General features: G+C 47.1%; 1 protein-coding gene across 3 annotated transcripts in view; it reads left to right on the top strand.

The window, feature by feature from the left end:
- The first annotated feature begins 2,956 nt into the window (after positions 1–2,956).
- Positions 2,957–25,077, top strand: part of BICRA (BRD4 interacting chromatin remodeling complex associated protein) — an 83,237-nt gene continuing 61,116 nt past the window's right edge. For 2 of the 3 annotated variants that reach the window (XM_048499120.1, XM_048499117.1), the window contains exons 1-2: positions 2,957–3,171; positions 9,453–9,571. The gene's annotated coding sequence lies outside the window, so the exon portion shown is untranslated. Of the gene's footprint in view, positions 3,172–9,313; positions 9,572–25,077 lie in introns of those variants that run through there. The other variant, XM_048499118.1, reaches the window with a different exon arrangement.

The raw sequence follows: 25,077 nt of genomic DNA, 5'->3' as shown, positions 1-25,077 counted from the left end.
GGCTGGAGGCCCAGGGACAAGGTAAGTGCAGGGAGGGAGTGGGGGGAAGTGCCGGGAAGCCGCTGCCATTCGCACGGCAGCGGCTTCCAGCCGGCGTTTCCAAAAAACCACGCTGGGGAAGCGTGGTTTGGAAACGCCGGGTGGGCGGCGCGACTGCAAAGCAGCTGCGCCCCCTGTGCGAATGCCGGCCTGGGGACGGCGTTTTACACGATAGTTCCAGTTAAAATATAGTTCCAAGTTAAAATATACAGTTCCAGTTAAAAGTGAATAGTAAAAAACTTCGCGTTTGTCATACATTCAGTTTGCAAACTTCTGACAAAAACTTTTGCCACTATAAGGCAACAATGAAAATCCTGAAAATTTAAAAGCATAACTACTTTATCTGATTCAGTATAATCAATCATAGGGTCTATAGCTTGGGATAGCAGGTTGGATCGGAGTTCTTGGTATAATACGCAGTTCAGGAGAATGTGTGGGATGGAATCCAGCTGTCCAATGCTACAGGTACAGAACCTCTTATCGCTTGGAAGACCTTTAAGTCTTCCTCTATGTAGCGGAGATGGCATGATGTTAAATCTAGCCAGCATATAGGCTCTCCTGTGTATGGATTTGTGAGCGCTGTAATATAATAGGCTGGGTATCCCTGCGTGATACTGGAACATCTTTCCACAAAGACTTGTCTTCTAGGGAAACCCACCACATTGCACAGAATTTGGGGGGGCAATTTTTTAAAATATATTTTTTATTGGAGATTTAAAAGGAGTGTTATACAGAGTTCTAGCAAACAATTTAGAATGCCATGCACACAATATTTTCTATATTGGTCCCAAGGTCTTAAGACTCTGATGTTTGGGAAAAGGAAGTTAGGAAAGGGGAAGAAAGGGATAAGAGTGAAAGAATTTACATAAAATCATAACATCTCACAAAAGCCTAAATAAAGAAGAGAGATAGGGAAGGTAAGGAGGGAATAAGAGAAAGAAGAAAAAGAGAGTTTAATGCATATTAATATTAATAACTAAAATCCAAGAAAAATAAAATAAAAGTTAAGCTAAGCTTAACTGTTAAAAACATGAAATTCACGCATTGCGTTTTAACCAGATAATTAATTCCAACTTGGCTTCCTGGTCTTTACGAGATTTACATTTTTTCTTGTGTTCACCATGTTCATATTAAGTCTATGGCGCTATGGGTAACAGGACAGCTCTATCCTACTTTCTGCAGGAACATCTTTCCACAGAGACTTGTTTTCTAGGGAAACCCACCACGTTACACAGAATTGGGGGGGGGGGCAATTTTTAACTGTGGCTTACAGGATCTTAGTCCCAAAACAGAACACAGATTTAGAAATGTGTGGAGTCTTCCAGGGGGCTTACTAACTGATTTTAAGCAGAAATAGCCTTCTCCTCTTTCCTTCTGCAGGGTGTTGCCAGCTGATAAGAGTCTCGAGTCCCTGGCGAGGTGCAACAGAAAAACCCTTTTTGCCTTCCCAGCATCATATTTAAATCGGGGCAAAGTGACATTTGAAGTGGGGCACTGGCCAGACCTCAGGACTTACTGTTGTCCTATAATACTTCCAATAGCTAGACCAGGGGTCCCCAAGCTTTTTAAGCCAATGACTATGTTTGGAATTCACCACCCAAAAATGACTTCCATGGGAGGTACAAACAAAATATGAGGTGGAGACGGTGCACCGCGGCTTACATCATAGGTGCTTACCAATCCATGGTTCCAAAGAGACAACACCATATTTAGACTCAGGTTTAGATGTACATCTAACTCGGACAGAACTGTAAAAAAACGTGTTACTGTGGCAAACTTCATTATATAATATCAACTGCTTTAAAGAATACATTCCTTCTTAAAACATGTGCCAAACCATCTTACTACTAGTAGAGACAACACAGAGAATATTTAGACTCAGGTTTAGATGTACCTCTAACTCGGTCAGAACTGTAAACATGTGTGTTACTGCCGCAAACTTCATTCTATAATATAAACCGCTTTAAAGAATGGATTTCTTTTTGAAACATGCGCCAAACCACCTTCCTAAATATACCCTATATACGCGTTTGGCGCCGCTTCTCCTATTCTTTCCTTACGCAAACCAGGAAAGCCTTTCTGCGATTATCTTAAAAGCCAATCGCTTTTTGGGGGGGCGGGGCGAACCCCGTTTTCTCAGCCCTTCCATGTTCCACGTTCGAATCGCAGCACGAAGCGTCCCCAACAGCGGTGCGTAAAATAGGGTCCCCAACCCGGTGCATAAAATAGGGTCCCCAACAGCGGTGCGTAAAATAGGGTCCCCAACAGCGGTGCGTAAAATAGGGTCCCCAACAGCGGTGCATAAAATAGGGTTCCCAACAGCGGTGCGTAAAATAGGGTCCCCAACCCGGTGCATAAAATAGGGTCCCCAACAGCGGTGCGTAAAATAGGGTCCCCAACAGCGGTGCGTAAAATAGGGTCCCCAACCCGGTGCATAAAATAGGGTCCCCAACAGCGGTGCGTAAAATAGGGTTCCCAACACCGGTGCATAAAATAGGGTTCCCAATATCGGTGCGTAAAATAAGGTCCCCAACACCGGTGCGTAACATCCGGTCGGCTGCTTCGAACTGGCGCTTGCAAGCAGCAGCGAAGGGCTACCCAGAGCAATTCCCTTGCCTGCCTGCCTAGCCGGCTGGCTCCTTCGCCCGCAACTCCCCATCTGCTCCCAGCCGCGGCCTTTTATGGCGCACCCGAGTCACCCCCTCGCCCGGCCCCACCCCAGCGGCACCCGAACGCGGAGCTCATTCAAATCCAGCCAATGGCCGCGGGTAAACAGAGCCGGCCCCGCGCCTCCCCCCCCCTCCTCCCGCGCCGGCCACGCCGCTCCCCCGCCCGCAGCCCGTCGAATCGGAGTGACGCCGCCCGCCTTCGGCCCGTCCCCTCCCTCGCGCCGCCGCTCCACTTCGGGCCAATCCGGAGCGCGCTCGCTCCGGCAAAACCCGTTTTTAATTAGGGCGCCCAGGAGGACCCTTTGGCGGAGCGGCGCGCTCGGCTGCCTGATTTGCAGGCGCCGCGGCCGTGCAAAACAGGCGGACATCCTGGGCTGGGCGCCCGGGTGGCTGGTGCGCCCGAGGAGTAAGCGGACAGAGTTGCGCGGTAGTTGCGCTGGGTTATGTGGCCGGCGGTGGGAAGGTAAATAGTACGGCCGTGCGGGGTGCTGTGATGCAATGGCAAACTGGGTTCTTCGTGCAGTGGGGTTTGGCCGGGTGGAGGGCTTGCTTGGCATGCATGCAGGGGTGTGTGTGTGTATCCGTATATATATGCAGGCTCCTCAAAAACCATCAGCTGCTTGCGAGAGGCCGGTTGCTTCAGTCACTGGGGCTCTTGCAGCCAGCTGATGCTTTTTGGGAAGCATCGCTCGGCCGAAACTGCACGTTGAGGGAAGCATGTGACTTTTAAATGTCACGGTGTGATGTCATCCCCTGGGTCAGGAATGAGCTGGTGTTTCCCCTTTGAAAGTTATTTATTTCTTCGCCTTGTACCCTGCCGCTGCTGCTGGCCAGTCCTGCTCAGATGACACTCCTCTTTGATTTTCCGGATGGTAGATTCTATCTTGTGGTTGTGAATTATTCTCCTCTACCCGGTTTCCCTGGAAATGAGACCTACCCCCCAAAATAAGCCCTAGCATGATTTTTTGGGATTTTTGCAGGATGGTGGAAATATAAGTCCTACTCCAAAAAATAAGCCCTAGTTACAGATTCCCCGGCGCAGTTGATCTGGTCACGTGGGGCGGGGGAGCAAAATCATGGGGGAAAAAATAAGAAATTCCTTGAAAATAAGCCGTAGCGCGTCTTTTGGAACAAAAATTAATATAAGACCCTGTCTCATTTTCCAGGAAACATGGGTATACTCACCTTTGCATGGCTATTAATTTTCTGCCCTTGACTTGTAGCTTATATTATGCCAGGACTGATCAGCACTTGTGATCTAAACACTATGGCTGTAGCTGCTGCTTTGGGTATACGACTTCTTCATCTATCTTGTGTCAAGAGACTAGCTTTTATTTGTGTTTCTAAACTTTGCTCTGGTTGTTTTCAGTCTTCAGCCTAATAATTTTGCAGCTGTATATGTTGCTAATGGTGGAATTTATCAGCTAAACCTACAATCCTAACATATTAACTGGGAAGCAAGTCCTACTGAGATAAAGAAGGGCAAGTCCCTTTAGGATTAGATCGCAGTCAAATATATATATTATTTAATGTAAGCCCTCTTTGGGATTTACTTTGGAGTAGACAATGCACAGCATGTCATAATTAGTAGACATCTGAAATTTTGAGCTAAACCAGTAGTCAATAAACCTCACACTGTCACTAAAGTTTATAGACCAGTGATGGCGAAACTTTTCGAGACCGAGTGCCCAAACTGCAACCCAAAACCCACTTATTTATCGCAAAGTGCCAACATGGCAATTTAACCTGAATACTGAGGTTTTAGTATAGAAAAAACGGTTGGCTCAAAGGCATGCGTTACTCAAGAGTAAGCTTGGTGGTAGTTGGTGGCTTTACGTTGAAGCAACTGTGCAACGCTTCAAACGGGTGAATCACGACCCTAGGAGGGTTTACTCAGAAGCAAACCCCATTGCCAGCAACCGAGCTTACTCCCAGGTAAAGGATCATGCTTTCGTTCTTCCCATGAAAATCAGTAGGGTTTAACAGCGCTTAACAGGGTTACCTACACTACTTCCCCAAAACTCGGTCTTAGGTTTAATGCTAATAATTTCCCTGAAATATTACACTATTATCACATGACAAACTCTGTGCACGCGTGCCCACAGAGAGGGCTCTGACTGCCACCTCTGGCACCCGTGCCATAGGTTCGCCACCACTGTTATAGACAAAGGTTCTATATTGTGAACAACTAAATGGCTCTAACGTTTAATGTATTAAAATGTATGCACAGTCATGTATGTTAATGACATACAGTTGTGGCAAGTTTTTATATTAAAGTTGTTGGTCTTAATAATGGCTCGAATTATACCTTCTTATCTCATACTTTATCGTTTTATTGTTGTGGTGGTGTTTAAAACACCTTACGTTCCTAGATACTGATGTAAAGGAAGGGAAATAGCCAACAGACTGAGCTTTGATATAGGGTACGTAGTATTAATTATAAATCCCCATTAATGAAAGCTAATACAAGTAATTCATTTTAGAGCACTACTCGAATATGAAAGAACTCTACTCTAAAGGTATTATAATTGTGGGGCTCAAAGATTTGCTACTGAATTTTGGTACACTGAATTATTTAATGCCATGATTGTTCTAGGACAGGGGTGTCCAACTCTGGCGCCCCAGATGTTTATGGATTACGATTCCCACCAGGCTGTGCCAACATGGCCAATTGGGGTGCCAGAGTTGGACACCATCCTGTTCTAGGAGTTCAGACAAGAGATCCACAGAGTGACTATGGCGTGAAGGGGTTTGGGCAGATGTAGCTTCTCCGGTGGTATCTGACACGAAACGAGTCTGTCCCAGCCTCGCCACAATCCACCAGTGGCTCTTGCATTATAGCTAGTTACTGGATGGTTGTGCCAGCACAGAATGGCTCTGTGGTAACCACACACTTTTTAAGACGGCTCGCAAATGTGTGTCTATAACCTGAACCTGTTCTTACAACCCAAAAGAGCATGGACCAGCACTATGCCCAATAAATCAGTTTTTAACATGGTGCTGCTAGCCCAGGGGTAGGGAACCTGGCGGCGAACGAGGTCAAAGATGCTGCTCTTCTGGCTTCCCTTGCACTGCTGCTCCATGAGCCGCGCCGATGCCGGGCCAGCTTCATCGCTTGCCATACGCCTCTGCAGGTAAGGCATTAACAAAGTGGGCGGCATAATTGCCCGCAGCTGGCTGGGCCACGCCACGGGCTTCCCCTCTTGCCCACCCCGTTGGAGCGGGGCGGGCGCTTTCCCGGCGGCCGGCGAGGCCGAGCTGCTGGCCCCTATCGCGCTTGCCCAAAAGCCCTGAAATGGCAGCAGGGCGGACGCATCCATGCGCTTCTCAGAATGAGCGGAGTAAAAGGTTAAAAAACCCAATATATACAGTGTAATCTTTATTTTAAATGTCAAAAATTATTTGTGGCTCCAAGTGTTTTCTTTTCCCGTGGAAAACGGGTCCAAATGGCTCTTTGAATGTTAAAGGTTCCCTACCCCTGTGCTAGCCCAACGGCTGTGGGGTTTCGTTTACCCCTAAGTAGTTGAAAGGCTGTTAAAACAGGATCACGTTTGTGAAGGATAGAAGAGGGGATTGCCATGTGGTTAACTTATCCAGGTGTTGCTATTGATAGGGAACATTTGTTCCGTTGTTAATTAATTAATTAATTAATTAATTACATTTATATACCGCCCTCCCCCGAAGGGCTCAGAAGAGGTAGGGTTTGAAAGAAGAGGTAGGGTTTGAAAAAGATGGAGATGTCTTGAAGAGGGTTAGCAGAAGAGGTAGGGTTTGAAAAAGATGGAGTTGTCTTGAAAACACAAATGAAGCATATTACAGATGCTTCTGAACTCTGAATCTAGAGATGATCATGCAGGATTCCGTCATGGAGACAGTGATCCACTTAGCAGACTTTTCAGGCCTTACCTGGTGAACAGAATAGGAGACAAAATGGATCTCATTAATGCATGCTGGGTTACGTAGCCAAGATGTGGACAGAAGTTTCAATATTTTAAAAAGTTTCTAGGCCACTTTTCAACTGAAATAGGATTCTCACTAGAGGTTTTTTTAAATTTATATCCCCCCCTTTCTCTCCTGGAGGAGACTCAAAGGGGCTTACAATCTCCTCGCCCTTCCCCCCCTCACAACAAACACCCTGTGAGGTAGGTGGGGCTGAGAGAGCTCTGAGAAGCTGTGACTAGCCCAAGGTCACCCAGCTGGCGTGTGTGGGAGCGCACAGGCTAATCTGAATTCCCCAGAGAAGCCTCCACAGCTCAGGCGGCAGAGCTGGGAATCAAACCCGGTTCCTCCAGATTAGATACACGAGCTCTCAACCTCCTACGCCACTGCTGCTCCTGTCAAATTCTGGCTGTTAAAAAAATGCTGGGTTGGGTGAATCCTTGTCTGATTCTCTGTAGCACTTTTTAAAACAGAAGGACCACGTGATGCAGGTTATATATCAGTAGTTAAGCTAACCAAGTACCATGTGAATTCTGGCATGTGAAACTGTGCACACCTCAGCAGACTATGGAGATTCAGCCCCTCCTCCAGGAATCAGTTGTAGTGGACTAGATCATACTGTGGCCGCACAGCCACTGCTGTGCCAGTGTGGTATAGTGGTTAAGAGCAAGTAGACTCTAATCTGGAGAACTGGGTTTGATTCCCCATTGCTCCCCATGAGAAGCAGAGTCTTATCTGGTGAACCAGGTTTGATTCCGCACTCCTGCATTCCTGCTGGGTGACCTTGGGTTAGTCATAATTCTTTTTGAACTGTCTCAGCCCCACCTACCTCACAAACTGCTTGTTGTGGGGAGAAGGGAAAGGAACTTGTAAGCCACCTTGAGTCTCCTTACAGGAGAGAAAGGTGGGATATAAATCCAGAGTCCTCCTCTTCATCATGCAGCCATGGTCCCATCCCTTACCAATCTTTAAGAGGACTAAGTTGTGTTTAGTTTCAATTCTGGCTTATGCAAACTCTGCCCCACCAACGCGGATCGCTTAAAATTCACACAAATTTACGTTCAGTTGGCCTTGTACCATAGTCTAGCACTCTCAGGGGTGGTCAACCTATGGCACTCCAGATATTCATGGACTACAATTCCCATTAGCTCCTGCTGCCCAGGGGCTGATGGGAATTGCAGTCTATGAACATCTGGAGTGCCATAGGTTGGCCACCCCTCTAGCTGCACAACGCCCTGTCCGGCAGTCTCAAAGCATGTTCATTCCCAAGTTATCTTTACATACTTAGCAGGACTTGCTGCTTGGTTTGCGTATTTAGGATGGCATCCTTAATATGGTGGTGTGTAGCGACGGTCTGTGATGCAAACACGAAGCGTGGTCCAGCCCAGGAAAACCTTTTCCAATTGTCTGTTGTGGGTTTTCTGGGCTGCGTGGCTGTCTGGCAGTTTTAGCTTCTAAACCTTTCATCTGCATCTGTGGATGCTAGTGAAACGTTGGAGCTAAAATCACCAAACCACGGCCCCACAGCCCAGAAAACCTACAACAGCCAGTTGATTCTGGCCATGAAAGCCTTCAACAATACTTTTTTTAAAAAAAAAAAACCCAATTGATTTCAATATAAAACTTAAAGCACGTGTATAAATCTGTCTGGTTAGAAATCAATGGACAGTAAAGCGTTCAGCTTGGGCTGGATTGTACTCCTAGTTTTCCAGCTGATCCAAATTAATTTTTTTGTTTATATATTCAATTTCTACCCTGCCCTTTCCCATCACGTTGGGCTTGGGTTGGCCAAGGGACTTCCCCCTCCCTAGTAATTTCCTTTCTCTCTGAACTACTTGACATCAGGGTTTGTGGGTTCTTTGGATGCATAAGTCTTGCCATCTTGTGCATCTTTATGCACAGGTTGTCTATGCCTGTGTACAAAGTGGAGACAAACCGCCAAGTAAATCCAAACGATGGCCATTTCAGAGAGAGTGCAAAAGCGCATGGCCCAGGATGTATAAAAATGTGTGTGTGTATGAGTGTGTGTGTATACACACACACACACACATATATGTACATGTGTATCTGTGTGTGTATATATGTGTGTGTAAATGTCTCTGTGGGTATATGTATGTATATTTGTGTGTATACACACACACACACATATATATACACACACATACATATGTCTGTGTGGGTATATTTATGTGTGTATAGGTGTGTGTATATATAAGTCTATGTGGGTATATTTGTGTGCGTATAGGGGTGTGGGTATATTTGTGTATAGGTATGTGCGTTTGTATAAGTCTGTGCGGGTATTTCTGCATGTCTATATGTGTATATATACTGCACGTGTGTGTAGCTGTTATGGAGGGGTGTATCTTTGTGTTTATATCTTTGTGTGTGTATTTGTGTGTGCATAGGTGTGTGTGTATATGTGTGTATATAGTTTGTATATATGTGTATGTGGGTATATAGTGTGTGTATGTATTGATAGTTACTGTGTATGTGTAACCCTTCCCCTGATCGTCGCTCCTGTCCCTTTAACTCGCCCCCTTCCTTTGACAGCCGGGCGATGAGGTCTTCCTCGCGCGGCTCCCTTCCGCGCCTGCGCGCGCGCGCGTGTAGCTGTTTTGGAGGTGGGGGTGGGGCGACGCGCATGCAAATGAGCCGAAGGGGCGGAGGAAGGCGGTTGGGCCTTCTCTCTTTTTTTTTTTAACTTTTTTTTAAAAAAACTGACCAAAAAAACCGTCCGTTTCAGAAGACCTCCGTGCCTTCCCCCGGTCCGTTTCTAACGTCGTTTTCCCCACCTCGCCTTTGCAGGCCTCGCGATCAGGCACTGCGCTGACCGGCTATGAGCCCGTGCCTGCTGGGGTCCTGCCGGCGGAGCCCGTGCGGGGATGTCTGGGAGACCCCGCGCTGACTGCTGCTCAAACATCACGGTGAGTTTGTTACAATGTAGCAATTTCGCTTTAAATCTCTTCAGTCGCCTTTACCTGCGGCGCCCGGGCCGTGACAGGGCGGGGAAAAGCCGCGGGGGGAGCAGGCCCGCGCCCCCCATTCTGGGGGGGGGCAGCCCTGACGCCTCCCCCCATCCCCTTCTCCCCACCAAAACAGCCTCCCATCCCAGCTTGCTGCAGGGCAGGTCTATAGAATACAATGCAGCTTTATAAAAATGATACACAACGTTCTAATCGTGGGGGAGGCGCCCCCCCCCCGGATTACAACGTTGTGTATCATTTTTGTAAAGCTACACCTCTTGATTCCCCATATCTCCCCCCTCCCCTGGCTTCCATGTATCTCCCCCTCCCCCCCCCCCAGGCTTCCCCATATCCTCCCCACAAAGGCTCCTAAACTGGAATAAGATTTTTTCCCCCTTTTCCAGCAAGAGGGGGTTTCTGGGGTGGGGAGAGGTTTTAAAAAAATAAGCCAGGAGGGGATCTGGACAGTTCAGCCCCCTTTTCTGTATTTTATTCTACAGTTGCTGAAAGGCACCCCCTGTTGTTTTGGTTGCCTCCCCCACCCCACGAAAATAAAAGCTAAAAAAAGTCCCCATCCCAAGCAGACGGGGCTTTTGGCTGACGCTTGGGTGTAGGGGTCGGAATAGTCTTGGGTTTAAGAGAGAAAATTGGCTTGGGTGTTGGGGAAGGAAATGATCCGGGAGTATTCCCCCTGCCCTCCCCAGTGTTGGATTAAAAAGGGAATCCTACTGTTTATATCTGCTGCTGAAGGGCTGTAAGAGGGGTTTGAACTGGAAGGGTAGAGAGAGAGCTTTGAGCTCGGTCGGGATGAGGGGGATGTACCAGAGGTGGGCTGCCTCCTCTTTATGGGATCTCAAAAGTTGAGCGCCTGGCCTGGCGAACTCTTGTGTGCCTGGTTTCATTGGGGGAAATGGCTAAGGGCATTCACCTTTAATTCATCTTTAACGCAATCTGAAACCAGCCAGCTTGCCAATGCACGATCCACCAACTAAAGGCAACTGAAGTTATTTTCTTTTTCTGTTGGTTGACAAATAACATCTTCCCCCCCCCCCCCTTCGCTTGTGTTCCCGCAGTTCTGGGTAGCTTCTTTATTCCGCCGAAATAAAAAACATGTTTGCCACTTTTAAGATTTTCTGTTGGTTTTTGTGCTTGAGTCATCGCTTCGTGTGAGTGTGGGACGCCCCTCCCCCTCTTTTGACACACTATGTTTGGGTTTTCTTTATGTCTGTATAATATATGCATATGAATTCTGCGGCCTAGGCCGCTTTTAATTCTCATAGTAGGACTGCAACTTTTTAATCCTCTTTCTTTTTTGTTGAGTTTACCCAAGCATCTAAATACCTTAAAGTGCACAAACTATGATGCCTAGAGACTTCCAACCATATGTGAGTAGGGGATTTGTTTTGCTTTGCTTTTTGTTTTGTTTTTGGTAAGCAGATTTCTCTTTGTAAACTCGAGGCGAAATATTTTTAAGAAGGCTGACCCTGTTCTTTTGCTGTTAGGGCCAAATTCATGTTCTTTGGATGTACGTTGGTGACTGTATTTTTTTTTTTGGAGCATTGATGCTGTTCATTAAAGCTTTCTGTAAGAAAACTATATACAATGACCGGCATTTGGGGTTTGAAGATGTGTGGGGTTTGAGGTGCGTAAGGACAGCTGAAAACTGTGCTTTAATGAGTACATAACACTGCTGGGGTTTTGACCAAATCAGCCTTCTGTTGTCTGGTATGCTTTAATGTTATTTAAAGAGAGCTTTACCTTTCTCTTTTTTAAAAAAGTATTTTAATGGTTTGAACGGAATCTAGAATTTAAAGTCATGGTGACATTGGTTGGGGCTTATTTCTTTTGCAGTTGGGGGTTTCACGTACTGTTAGATTCCTGAGTATTCACTTAAGTGCTCGGCTGCCACAACCAGCCAAGGATTTCACTGAAATGACTTGGTTATAAATGAGTGCAGGTGACGTTATTTCACCGTGATCCCGTACACATTTCTTTGCAAGTTTATGCCGTAGAAATCACCTGCACTGTAAATGGGCCTAAAGTAAATGGATTGAACGGACCAAAGTTTTTAGCGTTAGAGTGCCGAAGAACTGTTAGAATTCTAACGTGTATTTCTGCTGAGGTACCTACTCAGTTATTGCTTGTATTGTTAAAAAAAGAGGATGAATCACAGTTAAATCTGAATAACTGTTTGAAAAAAGAAGAAAACTGTCCAAAATTGGGGCGGGGAGTACCTAACAGGGCAGTCCCACGCAGAGTTGTTTCAGTCTAAGCCAGCTGAATTCAGTGGGCTTAGGTTGGCATAACCGTGCATAGCATTGCATTGTCAATTGACTCCTTCCTTGTTGCTATAGTCCAGTGATGGCGAACCTATGGCACGGGTGCCAGAGGTGGCACTCAGAACCCTCTCTGTGGGCACGCACAAACAGAGTTCATCATGTGGGAGGAAAATTGCCCCCCCCCCCCACACACACACATCTAGGCTGGCCTGGGCCACTGGGCTCGATTATTAGCATTAAATCTAAGACCGAGTTTTGGGGAAGCAGTGTAGGCAACCCTGTTAAGCGCTGTTAAACCACACTGATTTTCATGCAAAGAACTAAAGCACGATCCTTTACCTGGGAGTAAGCTCGGTTGCTGGCAATGGGGCTTGCTTCTGAGTAAACCCTCCTAGGGTCGTGATTCACCCGTTGGAAGAGTTGCAGGGTTGCTTCAAAGCAAAGCCACCAACTACCACCAAGCTTACTTTTGAGTAACGCGCGCCTCGGAGCCAACTGCTTTTTCTAAACTAAAACCTCAGTATTCAGGTTAAATTGCCGTGTTGGCACTTTGCGATAAATAAGTGGGTTTTGGGTTGCGTTTGGGCACTCGGTCTCAAAAAGGTTCGCCATCACTGCTATAGCCATTGAAATAAGTGCGCGCGTGTTCCACAGTTGTTCCTTAGAAGTATCTTCCAGTATGGCCCTAAACAGATCTGTTTAATGGGTCTTACTTGCGGGAAAGTATTCTGAAAATTGCGCTTTTAGTTTCTAACTCTTTTTGCTAAATTCTGTTCCAGTGGGTTCTGGCCTGCTGTGTTAAATCAGATGGAAGTTGGAGGCTGATGATTTTTCTCTCTCTCAGCAAGCAGTAAAAATGAATTTCTCATATTTGACAGCTAAGAATGTTTAGGGAGAAGCGAAGTTAATTGAAAACATTAAAACGTGGAATTCTTGCTATTTTAGTTGGAACCGAGTTGTCGTAGTGCCCTTTACATTCATGTTAAACGGGGCTGGCTGTTTTAAGGAGCGAATAAGTAAAATAAACAGAAGCAGCTTTTCCAAGGTGCAGATTAAGGGAAGATGTATTCGGATGCATCTCTGGGTTCCCGAAATTAGGGTCTGCTTTAGTAACTACAGTTCTTTTTCCTTTTTTTTTTTGGAACGATAACCTGATCACCACCTAAACTCCCTGCTTCAGCCTGACTTTTTTGGTGTGAACTGTGTCGTGTGTACGAAGGGATAATGAGAACTATCCAGGTAAAAATTCTCCGTCCACGTAGTCTCAGGGGAGGCCTCTGCTGCAGTGTTTCAGGCTTCTGTTTATGTCCTGGAAAACTTAGGCCCCTTCTGCACACGCAAAATAATGCGTTTTCAAACCACTTTCACAACTGTTTGCTAGTGGATTTTGCTATTCCGCACAGCTTCAAAGAACACTGAAAGCTTGGTTTGAAAGTGGCCATTGATTCTACGTAATGTGCGGAATAGAAGGCAACTTAGATTTGCTGAGAACAATTCCCAAAACTGCTTTCCAAAGTAGGAACCTCGCGCTAGGTGAGGCAAGTTTTAGAAAGCCAGTCGGGAAGACATGTGTGGGATTTCGAGGTGGTTCCCAAACAAATCTAAACCGATCTAAAATGAATAAAAATGAACGATTTCTTCTTTACAGAAATCGAGGTTTTTGAAGATTGCTTTCAAATTGTGGTTGTATTAAACTTACCCTTAAAAAAACACAACTTCTACATTTTATAATGACGTTTTAAAATCGACATTTGTCCCTTACGACTTTGCTTACAGCACCCCCTATACCAGTGGTGGCGAACCTATGGCACAGGTGCCAGAGGTGGCACTCAGAGCCCTCTCTGGGGGCACGCGCAAACAGAGCCCCCCCCCCTCCACATGTAGGCTGGCCTGGGCTGCTGGGCTCGATTATTAGCATTAAACCTAAGACCCAGTTTTGGGGAACAGTGTAGGTAACCCTGTTAAGCGTTGTTAAATCCCACTGATTTTCATGCGAAGAACTAAAGCATGATTCTTTACCTGGGAGTAAGCTCAGTTGCTGGCAATGGGGCTTGCTTCTGAGAAAACCCTCCTAGGGTCGTAACACCCATTGGAAGAGCTGCACAGTTGCTTCAAAGCAAAGCCACCGACTACCACCAAGCCTACTCCTGAGTAAGGCACACCTTGGAGCCCACCGTTTTTTCTAAACTAAAACCTCAGTATTCAGGTTAAATTGTCATGTTGGCACTTTATGATAAATAAATGGGTTTTGGGTTGCAGTTTGGGCACTCGGTCTCAAAAAGGTTCGCCCCCACTGCCCTATACAGTGGATTGAAAACTGATTTCTCCCTGAAAGGGGAAGAAAAAAAACCCTTGGGAAATTGGACTTTGGAGGTGAACGTTGCCAATAAGATAGGTCACGTATTTATTATAGTGGAAAATTATGAATGGCATTAAGTCTGGCAGCTGAACGGGGAGGACGTTTGCTTCCCTCTCGCGAAGAAGCATTGTTTTGCCTAGTAATTGGTGCCTTTGCTTCTGGAACGTTTTTGTTTGTCATTCAGTCTGCAGCCCAACATATTTCACTGTGCGCTGGACTGTGGCCCTTGCCAGTAAGCGATCTTGCTTGGTGTCCTCCTGTGTGAACGCGGAGCGGAACAGAAGTCCATTATTTTCTCTTTCCAAGCAAACGTAATTGTGTAGTGCAAATGGTGTGCGAGTTGTTCGTATCAAGTAGGTAGCACAGGCCTTTGCAAGCCAGCAGATAGAAATTTTTACAAAACCGAAGGGGTGAGGCACAGATTACAAAATGTGAAATCTCTTGTAAATCGGCGGTTTCAATTGATAATGCTTTCTAGGCGATTTTGAAGTGTACGGCACAACGTTTCATTATTAGTTAGTTGTAGAATTTCTAGTTCAAGAAGAAGAGGAGGAGGAGTTTGGATTTATATCCCACCTTTCCCTCCCGTAAGAAGACTCAAGGTGGTTTACAAGCCCACTCCCCACAATAGACACCTTGTGAGGCAGGTGGGGCTGGGAGAGTTCCAAAGAACTGACTAGCCCAAGGTTACCCAGGAGGAATGTAGGAGTGCGGAAACACATATGGTTCACCAGATAAGCCTCTGTCACTCAGGTGGAGGAGTGGGGAATCAAACCTGGTTCTCCAGATTAGACTCCACCTGCTCTTAACCACTACACTATTGTAACTCGCTCTATGCGGGCCTTCCCTTGCGTTTGATCCGGAAACTGAAACTGGTCCAGCATGCAGCTCACAGGGGGCGCCTTCCGAGACCACATACAACCTGTGTTGCGCCGTCTGCATTGGCTCCCAGTTGAATTCCGAATCATCTTCAAGGTGTGGGTTTTGACCTTCAAGGCCTTACGCGGCCTGGGACCCTCGTACCTTCGGGACCGCATCACCCCATATGTCCAAGCTTGGCCTCTGCGTTCGGCAGAGGCCAATTTACTGGAGATCCCTGCCCCCTCAATGATGCGGCTGGCCTCCACTCGGGCCAGGGCCTTTACAGCTCTGGCCCCTGCCTGGTGGAACACTCTCCCTCCAACTGTCCGGGCCCTGCGGGACCTTGGTGATTTCCGCAGGGCCTGCAAGACCAAGTTGTTCCACCAGGCTTTTGGAGAAACCAGCCGCTGAATGTGCCCCCCCCCCCCTAGTTTAGGGGTCCTCAATATCAGTGGGACCCATTATTGGGATTTATGGGTCCTTAATACCATCAGGACCCACTACCTCTCCGCCCTCCTCCTAGGAGGATTAGGTTCCGGTGGGACGCCATTTTAGGATATAACAACTGCTGTTTTTATTATAATTGTGGATGTTGGTGATGATTTTATGTGGTTTTATGCTGTACAACGCCCAGAGCCCTTCGGGGACGGGGCGGTATATAAAATTAAATAAATAATAATAAATTAATTAATTAAAAAATACACCACACTGGCATGAAACATCTTGTTATGTGATTCAGGTAACCTGAAACAGTTAGGCGAAGCATTAGGTTTATTTATTGTTTGAAAATATTTATATGCTGCTTGCCCACTCAAATAGGTTCCCCTAGGCAGCTGTGCATAAGTGACATCTTTATTGTTTTCTTACAGTTTATTGATGCTGGACATTCTTTCTAAATAAGGCTATCAATCTATCAGAGATGTATAATTGTTAGTTTCCAGCCATATCTCAAGTTTAAGACCTTACGTGGCCTGGGACCGTCGTATCTTCGAGACCGCATCACCCCATATGTCCCCACACAGCCTCTCCGGTCGGGGGAGGCCAATCTACTAGTGGTCCCTGGCCCTTCAGCGATGCGGCTGGCCTCCACACGGGCCAGGGCCTTTACAGCCCTGGCCCCGGCCTGGTGGAATGCTCTACCACCAGCTGTCCGGGCCCTGCGGGACCTTGGGGAGTTCCGCAGGGCCTGCAAGATGGAGCTGTTCCGCCGGGCCTTTGGAGAAACCGGCTGCTAACGGTGCCCCCCTCCTTCCTGTGGCCCTGACATCTTGGCCACATACCATCGAATGTGACTCGCCATGCCTCCCTTTCCAGGGGAGAGGGAATTTTAAATGCGGAAAACTGGGCGCCAACTACATATTAATTATATCTCTAGCCATTGAGATTGTGTAAACCAAATTTCTGGTTTTATCGCTGCTTTTAAATGTTTAACTATTTTATATTGTCATTTTATATTCTGTACACCGCCCAGAGCCCTTCGGGGATGGGGCGGTATAAAAGCCTAAATAAATAAATAAGTTGGCAGACGATCTGAATTTATGTAGATGTTTCCTGAGCAGCTCGAAGAGACCATTAGATCATGTACCGGTTAACAAAGGGTGGTTAGTTGCTAGAAGACCTCACTGTGGTCACGCCTCAGAGACAAAATGGTTTTGGCTAAGAACAAGCGAGCCCTCACCTCGCAACCTTGACTGGTTGAAACTGTTCCCCCTCACCAGATACTGATCTAAAGGTGATTCCTGCAGCCAATTAAAGCTTGCAGGCCTACTTTTCAAAACTGGGTGGTGGCCGCGGCAGGACTTATTGCAAGAAAGGAAATGGGGTGAAAGAAGGACAAGGTTTGTTTTGCTGTCACGTGAAGTTGTAAGGTCTGTTTGGCACACGTCCTGATTGTGTGTGTAATACCGGCGATGCCACGTTTTTCTCACAGCCGTAGCCTCTGTAGGACAAGGTCAGAACTGTCCTGTATCTCCCTGAATGTGGCCACGGCAGAACAGAAAGGCAGTTTCAAGTGAAGAGGTGTGCTCTGGTTTTAGTTTGCAAGCCAGCCGATTGAAATGTTTACAAAACCGAAATACACTCTTGTTTGGGTGTTGCACAGATTACAAAATGTGAAATCTCTTTTAAATCGGTGGTTTTAATTGAGCAGCAGTGGCGTAGTGGTTAAGAGCAGGTGCATTCTAATCTGGAGGAACCGGGTTTGCTTCCCCGCTCTTCCGCCTGAGCTGTGGAGGCTTATCTGGGGAATTCAGATTAGCCTGTGCACTCCCACACACGCCAGCTGGGTGACCTTGGGCTAGTCCAGGGGTCTGCAACCTGCGGCTTTCCAGATGTTCATGGACTACAATTCCCATCAGCCCCTGCCACAATGGTGGCAGGGGCTGATGGGAATTGTAGTCCATGAACATCTGGAGAGCCGCAGGTTGCAGACCCCTGGACTAGTCACAGCTTTTCGGAGCTCTCTCAGCCCCACCCACCTCACAGGGTGTTTGTTGTGAAGGGAAAAGGGCAAGGAGATTGTAAGCCCCTTTGAGTCTCCTACAGGAGAGAAAGGGGGGTATAAATTCAAACTCTTCTTCTTCTTCTGGGAGCAGCAGTGGCGTAGGAGGTTAAGAGCAGGTGTACTCTGATCTGGAGGAACCGGGTTTGATTCCCAGCTTTGCCTCTTGAGCTGTGGAGGCTTATCTGGGGAATTCAGATTAGCCTGTACACTCGCACACATGCCAGCTGGGTGACCTTGGGCTAGTCACAGCTTTCCGGAGCTCTCTCAGCCCCACCTACTTTGCAGGGTGTTCGTTGTGAGGGGGGAAGGGAAAGGAGATTGTAAGCCCCTTTGAGTCTCCTTTAGGAGAGAAAGGGGGATATACAAACTCCTCCTCCTCTAACTCCTCCTCCTATTCTTCTTCTTGTTGTTGTTGTCGTTGTCCCCAACCAGGAGGCAGCTTAAATGAGAGGCGGCGGGGAGGGAGAAGAGCCATTTGGGAGTCCCGGTATACTTGAAAACATATAGAAAAAGTTGCACAAAAAGTCGAAGGATTAACCCTCTTTGTAAGAAGTTGCTTCTTTCCTTCCTTTACACTCACCTTTCTCCCCGTTCTCCCAGAGTGACTTGTGTTGCTCTTCCGTCTTTCATTATATCCTGCCCACAACCCTGTGAGGTTTGCAAGCTGCGAATGCAAGACCGGTCTGAACTTATCCAGCCAGCTTCCGTGGCCCAGCAGGGATTCTGACCCAGCTCTCTCTGGTCCCGGTCCGACTCTTTAACCGCTGCACCGTGCTGGCCATCCTCAAGGAGTGAAGCCTCTTTGTATCATTTCACTGAAAAGGGACTTGAGGGGTGTCTCTTGCAGTTCGGTTTGGGCTTTATCGTGCCCCATCAGGGGCACCTGGGGAGGGGAGAGGCGAGGAAAGAGGGTCTTCTAGGAAAGCCATTGCTTGCTTCTGGTCTCTGAGAAGGCTTGATATATGCATGCTGGATTGGCTGGGACTGGGAAACTGGCTGTTGGGCTTCCTGGGCCATATTTGCCAGCCCCCAAACCGCTCACCTGGTCATCAGCACCAAAGAAGCAGCGGTGTCACCTTAGTGGCAGATCCCCAGAGAAGAAGGAGAAGGAGAAGGAGGAGGAGGAGGAATTTGGATTTATATCCCCCCTTTCTCTCCTGCAGGAGACTCAAAGGGGCTCACAATCTCCTTGCCCTTCCCCCCTCACAACAAACACCCTGTGAGGTAGGTGGGGCTGAGAGAGCTCTGAGAAGCTGTGACTAGCCCAAGGTCACCCAGCTGGCGTGTATGGGAGTGGACGGGCTAATCTGAATTCCCCAGATAAGCCTCCACAGCTCAAGGGGCAGAGCAGGGAATCAAACCCGGTTCCTCCAGATTAGATACATGAGCTCTTAACCGCCTACGCCACTGCTGCGTAGCAAGGGGGGAAAGCGCCGGTGCACTGGTGCGTCCCCTGCCCCGGAACGTCCCGTCCTGCCCCCACAGGGGCATCTCCCAGTGTGTCGCCCCCCCTATCCCCTTGGAGCTACACCACTGCAGATCCCTCAGTCTTCTTCCCTCCTAACTGACCTCTGGAACAGGGATCTGCAACCTGCGGCTCTCCAAATGTTCATGGACTACAATTCCCAGTTGGCCATGCTGGCAGGGGCTGATGGGATTTGTAGTCCATGAACATCTGGAGAGCCTCAGGTTGCAGACCCCAGCTCTGGAAGAAGGAGAGTTTCGATTCATACGCTGCTGTCTCCTCCTGTAAGCAGACTCAAGGCGGCTTGCAGACTCCTTTCCCTTCCTCTCCCCACAGTGCGAGGTCGGCGGGGCTGAGAGAGTTCTTCAAAGATCCGGGACTGGCCCAAGGTCACCCAGCAGGAACGTAGGAGCAGGGAAACAAATCCGGCTCACCAGATTAGAGCCCACCCCGCTCTTAACCGCTACTACACCGTGCTAGAAAACTAGGCGCCGACAGGGATGGCAGAGTAGTTCTCCAGGGGCTCCGTTAGAGAAAAACTCCCAAGTAACTCAGCAACTCTCTTTTTTTTTACTCATGGTTCTAAAAGTAGTAGAATATTGCAGAGTACCCTTTTAAAGTTACACCTAGCCCCGTTTTGTAATCTCCTTCACAGGCTAAAACTGCTCTCCTCCCCCCCCCCCCCCAATCCCGTGGCTGGCTCTTTAAAAACGCTGTTGGCGGCGCGAAACACTTTGCAAGGAGACATTGCCTGTGAGTTGAGTTGATTGATAACCAAGCTGAAAGGGCATTTCAGTAATGGAGGATGCACCTGCAGAATACCACGAACTGCCATCCAAACACAAGGCTATTTCAATATAGTGAAGGAGGAGGAGGAGGAGTTTGGATTTATATCCCCCCTTTCTCTCCTGCAGGAGACGCAAAGGGGCTTACAATCTCCTTGCCCTTCCCCCCTCACAACAAACTGGCCCCTCTGAACTTGGCCGGCCACTTCCAAGTCAGTAGCCACAGTTACAAATTCCATTGTTGGGAATCCCTGAAAGTTCATCCCTTTACCGGATTCCAGGTAGAACTTCCATGCTAATGATGCCAGTTTCCTGCTTCCTCCCCCTGCTCTGGTTTTGTTTGCGAGAAAACAGTCCGGTGGCTTCCTACTAGATAATGCTTTGTTTACGTTCTAAATTATACCATATGTTGCTATTGAAACATTAATTTGGAGGAACATGTTACCCGCATATTAGTGCCTCCAAATTAAAGATCTGGTTTTCACTTGCATTATTTTGCTGCCGGGGGTGGGGGGTGGGTGAGGAGTGGTAACAGATGCCGCTCAAGGACCTTACCCTGCATAGCGGTAGAAGAGGGTAGACTTGAATGGGTTTTAGTAAGGTTGCCCCGTGGAGAGGATACCTGTACCCTGTTTCTGCGAATATAAGACATCTCCAGAAAATAAGACATAGTAGAGGTTTTGCTGAAGTGCGAAATATAAGGCATCCCCCAAAAGTAAGACGTAGCAAAGTTTTTGTTTGGAAGCATGCCCGACGAACAGAACACAGAAAAATAAGACATCCCCTGAAAATAAGACATAGCGCATCTTTGGGAGCAAAAATTAATATAAGACACTGTCTTATTTTCGGGGAAACACGGTAGTACTTAAAGCAGGGGTGGGCAATTATTTTTTCCATGGGGCCGCATAAGAAACAGAAAATATTGTGGAGGGCCGGGCCAAAAGGCTGAACTCAATTCTGCATAATAGGGGCTGATAAGTGAAAGACAGGTGCACAGATCAACTTGGAATGAGTGGCAACAGTTCTGCATACAACACTATTTGGCACAAAGAATTACAGGCTTAACCTACCTGCATAGTTGTCCACTGTGACAATCAAGCAAGTGGGGAGACTTAAGTCCCTTGACCTACTTTTTTCATCGACTGGCGCTTTTGAAAGCCCCGCAGAAGCCGGCAGCCAAGGCAACCGGCTTCTGCAGGGCTTTCAAAGGCACCTCGCTCCCCAGCAAGGCAGGGGGGCCAGTCAGGGTCATCCGGCGGGCCGGATGTGGCCCCCGGGCCGTATAATGCCCAGGTCTGCTTTAGATAGAGCATTTTTTGTGCATTCTGGTTTTTGATTTCTCGTTATGGTTTCACGTACTGTGATACACACCCTGTTGACGTCTAGATTAGATTACTGCAGTGCACTCTACGTGGGGCTGCCCTTGAAAAGTGTTTGGAAAGTTCAATTGTTACAGAATGGTGCAGCCAGGATGAAGAAGAGGCATTTGGATTTATACCTGATAATACCTGATCGCTTTTCTCAGTTGTAAGGAGTCTCAAAGCAGCTGACAAACTCCTTCCCTTCCTCTCTCCACAACAAACACCTTGTGAGGTCGGCGGGACTGAGATAATTGGGAGAGAACCGGGACTAGCCGAAGGTCACCCAGCACACTTCAAGTGGAGGAGTGGGGAATCAAACCTGACTTTCCAGATTAGAGATTCTCTGCTCTTAACCACCCTACTGGCTGTTTTTATCATGTTGACTGGTGTGGGTCGTATGGATCATATGACTTCAGTCTTGACCCATCTACACTGGCTTCCAGTTTGTTTACGGCAGGAGTCTTCAAACTATGGCCCTCCAGATGTTCATAGACTACAATTCCCATGAGCCCTACCACTTGGCTATGCTGTCAGGGGCTGATGGGAATTCTAGTCCATGAACATCTGGAGGGCCATAGTTTGAAGACCCCTGGTTTACGGGCTCAATTCAAGGTGCTGGTCTTGAATTTCAAAGCCCTGCATGGTTTGGGGCCAACCTATCTGAAGGCGTTCCCAATCTCTTTTGAACCCACTGAAGTCATTATGGTCCTCGAAGGCCCTGCTTCAGGTGCCTCCACCTTCTTTTGAGGTTAGGCCGGTGGTGTCCCAAGACAGGGCCTTTTTAGTCACGGCACCAAAGCTCTGGAACTCCCTCCCCAGCAAGAATTGTCTGTCCCCTTCTGATGCTTTCTTCCACCAGTGGGTGGAGAAGTTTTTGTTTGGCATTTCCTCAGTTACCCCCCTTTCCTAACCAATATTTTATGTTTTGTGTATACATTAACTGTTATACACACAAACACACATTGACTCTGCTTTTCAACTCTTTTAAAAGTTGGTTTCAATGAGGCGTGACCTGGAAGAGAGGTCATTTTAATGGTTTTATAATGCAGTTTTATCATGTATGTACAGGGGTGGCCAACCAGTGGTGCTTGAGCTCAATTGGTCTTGATGGCAGAGGCTGATGGGAATTGTAGTCCATTAACACCTGGAGCACCACAGGTTGGCCACCCCTGTTTTAAAAGATTAGCTGCCTTGGCCGTCCTCGTACAGGCTGAAAGGTGGGGTATAAATTTTGTAAATAATAATCATAACAACGAAAAGATGGATTTGATCAGATGTCATTTCCCTTACATGTCTTGTCGTAGGGGTCATTGGCTAATTCAACTTTACTCTTTTATAATTGAAGACATCTGCTGAACCTTAAAAACCATTGTTTACAGTTTTCTTAAACTGGATTAGGATTTTTTTCTGGCTCGTCATTCCTGATTCAAGATGTGCCTGATTCAAGATGTAGAGGTAGGCTTGCGTAATACAGTTGCTTTACTTGTTTATAACAGATACAGATCTGATCACATGACATGTTTTTATTAGGACAACCTCTCTTGGCGACCTATGCAGAACTCTTAATTGGCGTAGTGGCTAAGAGCAGGTGCACTCTGATCTGGAGGAACCGGATTTGATTCCCAGCTCTGCCGCTTGAGTTGTGGAGGCTTATCTGGGGAATTCAGATTAGCCTGTGCACTCCCACACACGCCAGCTGGGTGACATTGGGCTAGTCACAGCTTTTCGGAGCTCTCTCAGCCCCACCCACCTCACAGGGTGTTTTTTGTGAGGGGGGAAGGGCAAGGAGATTGTAAGCCCCTTTGAGTCTCCTACAGGAGAGAAAGGGGGGGGGCATAAATCCAAACTCCTCCTCCCCCTCCTCCTCCTCCTTCTTCTTCTTCTCCTTCTTCTTCTTCTCCTCCTCCTCCTCCTCCTCCTTTGTAGTGTGTCTTTCATCCTTTACCATATCACCAGGTACCATTTGCTTTGTTGAAACCAAATAAGAGCTTGAAAAACCCTGGATCCCTGCTTGCTTTCCCAAGAGGCTAGACGTTTTATGCTGGGCTCTAATGCCTAAAGTGTACTTGGCAGTGTGTATCTCAGGGCTCCTTCAAACATTAGAAAGTCATGTGACTCCCAGGCACATGTGGGGGCCAAAATCGGCTGGGGACTTCAGCCTTCAGAGAGATGGTGTCGATGCCTTCCTCCCTGTACTGTTTTCCTGAGCTGAAATGGCTTCAGGGGCTCTGGTTTTTTTTGTATTAGGGAAACTTTGCGTACTCAAGGTTTCATGTAAATTTTCCACAGCACAGCAAGTTGCAGATCTCCGGAGTTATTTCAGATTGGGAAAGCTGCACAAAATAAAGTCTTCTGTACCTTCTCCCCACCCCTAGCTGTCACGATCCAGAACATAGTTGGAACATAGTTTTGTAAAGTATGACTTGGCCCCTTAAGTTTTTAAAATGTAGGCCTGAGACCGTAGACTCGGAATTGAAGTGTATATGGTTTTGCTGGCTGTGTAAAGGAAAGCAGATTTCCAACCTGTTTCTGTGTAAACAAAGCAATCATGATGGGTTTTGTGTCCCTTGAGCAGACGAGGGTGAAATCTTCTGGTATCTGTTCTCTTTGCTGTATATTGTGGATTTGTGGGCCACAATTTTTCATGCATCTTTTTCACACCATCCTGTCTATAAGAGATTTCAGGCTGGGAAAAGGAAACCGGAAGTCATCTGAAAACAGAGCTTCCTCCAATATCTTTTCCTTCCCATCCTTATTTGGGGTCCCTGCAAACTTTGACAGAAATTTTTTAAAAAATAATCTTCAGGGTGGGTTTTGGGGGGGGGGGATACAGATATACGCTGTAGCAAAAAGTTTATAGAAAATAGATCTATTTATCTTTTCTATTTCACCTCTCTATGTTGTAAGTTTGCGGCGAGACCCTAAAAACGTTGAGATGTTCACCAGTTCCCTGGTGAATATTTCAAACACGCTGCAGTTTCTCGACAAGATTCGGTATTTCAAGGATGCCCATCAGCATAGCAGAGGATCCCAAAATAAGAGGGGAAGCTCGTCTCGAACAGTAGCAGACAGTCAAATCTATGTTCATTGTTTTCTTATTGCAACACTCTTGAAATGTATATTTTTAAACATCTACCTTGAATTGTGCAGGAGGAGGGGGAAGTTATGGGATTGGCATTCCTAGGTCCAACGTAGTGCCACAAAAATATGTGTTCATACACCCCTAATATCATTTGGTTCCCCAGAGTCAATTGCTTTGGGAACGTGCAGGCTCTGATTTAACAACAGGGTCAGTTCTGGAGCTTTGACATTTTCCTTTTCGCTCGTGTAGCTGTGTCCTTCAAAGTCGGTGCGTGACAAAATTTTCAATGGCTGCGGAAGAAGTTGCACGAGAGTTGACTGTGTCGGATGGGAAAGGAAAGTGGGAATTGACACAGAGTTCTCCATATTTGTTTTGCCTCTTGATCTTCTTTGTGCATGGTCTTCAGAGGGCCCTTTATAGATCAGGGGTCTGCAACGTGCAGCTCTCCAGATGTTCACGGACTACAATTCCCATCAGCCCCTGCCACCATGGCAAGGGCTGATTGGAATTGTAGTCCGTGAACATCTGGAGAGCCGCACATTGCAGACCCATTATAGATGATGTCAGTTATGTGTACCTATTACCCAGGTATATCACAAGTGTAATTTTGTGGTCTTGTGGACAGAGACAACTTACAAGCTCAACATGGCCACTTGAATGGTTTTGCTATGTGCGACTAACAATGGATCAGGTTTTCTTTGTTGTTGTTTTTTAATTTGGTACCAAGTGATTTCTTCTCAAGAAGAGAATCCCCTCAGCGTCTGAGCAAGCT

The sequence above is a fragment of the Sphaerodactylus townsendi genome, linkage group LG06 (genome assembly GCF_021028975.2).
Source record: "Sphaerodactylus townsendi isolate TG3544 linkage group LG06, MPM_Stown_v2.3, whole genome shotgun sequence".
Classification (NCBI taxonomy): Eukaryota; Metazoa; Chordata; class Lepidosauria; order Squamata; family Sphaerodactylidae; genus Sphaerodactylus; species Sphaerodactylus townsendi.
The sequence above is the reverse complement of the archived record's forward strand: the minus strand, read 5'-3'. Positions and strand labels throughout refer to the sequence as shown.